General features: G+C 33.4%; 2 protein-coding genes across 3 annotated transcripts in view; one reads left to right on the top strand and one right to left on the bottom strand.

Moving 5' to 3' along the window:
- The window catches only part of LOC125504445 (hemicentin-2-like), a 387752-nt gene that overhangs the window by 193730 nt on the left and 190475 nt on the right, over window positions 1-3547 (bottom strand). The gene's annotated exons all lie outside the window — the stretch shown is intronic.
- The window catches only part of LOC109546938 (facilitated trehalose transporter Tret1), an 18055-nt gene that overhangs the window by 9921 nt on the left and 4587 nt on the right, over window positions 1-3547 (top strand). The gene's annotated exons all lie outside the window — the stretch shown is intronic.

Here is a 3547-nt window from a genome sequence, read left to right as displayed (position 1 = left end):
CGTATGGAGGAAATACCACGAAATTAACAATAACTGAATACATTTTTAGATGTTTAGATTCTTTCATTATTTGCTATCGTGCTTTTCTTGCGCTTCGAGTATTTCAGTCTAACGGATAGTAAAATCGACGAAAACCAATAAAATAAACGAATTCTTCTTTTGCTCATTATTTGACAATATTTCATTCATTATAACAAGTCCGGAGAGGTTTTTATTTTCTTTTAGTACATATCTTATCTGTGATAAAATATTAGTTAATACGAATTGTAGTTAGAACAGGGTGAATATATTAAATAAATATGCGTTATAATTCTGCGTGATCCAACTTTACATTTAGCAAATACTTTCGCAGGCGTGCATTCTCCACATTACTTAATCATTATAACGGTTGTCAATTTTAAAACGTCCCACCCTTATATTACATTGCATCGAATAATTATTTTAGAAGAAATATGTTATTTTTGGAACGCTAGAACCGATAGTCTGAGGATTTTGATGCTCATGGTAAATTTACAAATGCACGAGTCCAAACTAACGATGTTTACGAAAATTGGAGGTTGCGTTCAACACAAGGAAAATGTTGGCTGAATCAAAGCAAAAGATATATTTTACGTGAAAGTTAGAATTCCTAAGTTGCCAGGTGTTCATAAACTCCTCCTTGCTCACCTCCCATTCGCACTTTGAACACAGTACGGAACATTTAAATTTTAATCTCGATGAATCCTTTCAGGAATATAGTAAAAGAGGTTTTGGCATCTGCGTTGTTTTGAGATGTGATTGGAATTATACAGTTCACTAATCTTTCTGTTTGAAATATGAGGGTAGGTGAACATAATTATTTCGAAATTTTTAGGCAATTCTTATAAGAATCCTATTATAATTCCAAAGTTGCAGGAAATGAGCTCAAAAGTTCATAAAAAATTGTCAGGAATATTCGTGGTCAAAAAGTACGCGGCTTATACAGCCTGCATTGAACATTAAAAAATAAAAAACTGTCTCGTCATAAATCAAGCGATGAAACATAATCTATAGAACTAGATTTCTTTCAGAACATTTGCGTAGGGAGTTTTGTGAATTTCGCACCATTTTATGACATGAGAAACGTGAAAACTTTGTTAAATTGGTTGGAACAGAGTATAAAAGTTAATTGGGTTTCTAGCTTTATGGCATCGTTATGCTCGCCGGTAGTAAAATAAATACAAGGCCGACTTTTATTTAGATGAGAAAATAATTGAAAATTGAACTAGCATGTCACGAAAAATTGTGACTTTTTGGGTAATTTAATTAGTACCATACTGAAAATTTTATTTAGGTCATGTTAATCAAAACAATTTATTATTTAATATCGCTTATAACTGGCAACTCCAATTGTCTGTTAAGTTCTTTTAGATCATATTTTTTCATTAACAAAATAGTATAAATATGAAAATGAAATATCCGTCTCACAAAGTACATTCACAATTAAAAATATACACATCCTTCGAGTTTTTCCATATTTAAACCATTCCATTGAATAATCATGCTTCCTAGGTTGCCATTAAAAAAGTACCTGAGGCAGAATGAGTTTTAAATAAGGGATGAATGGTATTACCGAAAGTTCACCAGTCATTTTTGAAAAAATCGTACATTAACATTATACAGGGTGCCTAATACGTTGTGATAAAAAAAAAGTCGAGGTGAAAATAATACGATTTAGCTCATCTTGTCTTAGAAGAGGCAACTAAAGCAGAAAAACTGGGACTCAAGCATATTTTTTGAATGGTCTGTTTCAAACAACTCACGTCGAACTTGGAGTTTTTCGTTAAAATTATCACCAGAAAAAACTTAAGGCTATTTTAAAGTGGATTATAAGTGCTCTTCAAATCCTTGAATTTGGTATCTAATTTTGACTCCAAGTTGTTTGTGATATATTTGAAAAATACTTCCAAAAACGTTAGCATCGATAATTTTTTTCAGTTTCTACTAAAGTAAGTTATTTTCCTACATCCCATTATTTTTCATACTTATGGCACACGTTGTTTAAGTCGTTTGCCTAACAACTTTCTAAGTTTTCGGATTTATGTTTGATTTATATCGTTACTGATAAGCGTTCCCAAATTATGAAACGTTTGAAAGTCAATTGAAAAATGCATTTTCCTACAAAGCGAAATTTGACAAGCTCCATATCGTTGCAAATTCTCTGTACCTCGAACATATTTCGATATTCCGGGATTTCCGCAACTGGAAAACGAGGCCACAATCAATAACCGTTCTGTCTTCGACATGCAAAGCGAGCTTTATCTTTCTAGTTCGACGTACAATTATTGATGGTATAACAATCAGATACAGGTTCACTGGTGTGGAGCATTTTCAGGGAGTAACAACGGAGATCCCTTTACCCTTTATATAGTCGGGTGGGCTGACTAAAATAACGAGCGAACGTGACCACGGCTGCGATGCGTTCATGCGGTCGATTTCCTAATTTGGGAGTGAAGTTTCAAGTTTAAAAGTTGAACAAACATTTTGCGCAATTGCGAAATTAGTGAAAATAAACTCGTCCAGGCATTAATCATCAACGTGGCGTTGTGTTTGAGAAAAACCGCTGACAAAATTAACTTACTAAAATTATCTTTGTACCCAGTTTATATACTGTACGATTATGTAAATCCATTTTTCTGCAACCATGATGTATTGCCCGCTGAGCAAATTTTTGGGTTTAATGCAAACTAAGCGGAAATTATTACAACGGCTTTGTAAGTATAATTCCTTGCATAATTCCAAAGGGTTGTTTTATATCTCACAATTATGTAGTTTGCCTTGTCAGGAAGGATATTAAACTGTATGAAATATAACTTAGAATTCTTCCTATTTACATTTCGCTTTTCTTCACGTTTATTATTCACCACTGCATTATGCTACTTGGTGCATCCATTATACATTTTAGCTCATTTATTGTTTGACTGGCGTCTGCTTCCAAGCTGATCTTATTGGAGAAACATGCACAATAAATTAATTGACACTGTCGAACTACCAGTCAAATTGGTCTTTTACTAAACAGTTAAATTCCTGAATAAGTCTTCGGCCTTTATCAACAACTACACTTTTATCCGCAAACGTTTCCATTGAAACAATCAATTTTAGTTAATAATTCCCGAGGGAGACAAAAACCAGTGGAAGTGGAAGTGTACACACAAAGCTAGTCTGTTTGAGTTCTTCCAACACACTGATTGCCTTGATGCCGCATTGTTGGGAACCGAAATTAAGAATTTTGTCAACGCGAGTAGCTCGTCAGATTTGCAATCAGTTTTACGTCACACATACAAAAGGGTTCAAAGATATTATTCCTCTGAAGGTGTTATCTTGATTTGCGTAGGAAGTAGAGAAAAAATTGTAAAAAAAATCATTCTTACAAGAATCTATGTCAGAAATTTGGAGCGATTTATTTAGTCGCGCTTTTATGTACTTTCGTTATCGATCGTTATGTAAAAGCCGATTGATTTAATCAGAAATCAGCAATAGTTGCAGGTGAAATCAAAATGCACATTTACAATAATTAATCTTTTTCTGA

This window comes from Dendroctonus ponderosae, unplaced genomic scaffold, assembly GCF_020466585.1.
Source record: "Dendroctonus ponderosae isolate FM_Combo_2020 unplaced genomic scaffold, Dpon_F_20191213v2 Dpon_F_20191213_5, whole genome shotgun sequence".
In the NCBI taxonomy this organism is placed as follows: Eukaryota; Metazoa; Arthropoda; class Insecta; order Coleoptera; family Curculionidae; genus Dendroctonus; species Dendroctonus ponderosae.
Note: the sequence above shows the minus strand (reverse complement) of the source record. Positions and strands in the feature narration are given on the sequence as shown.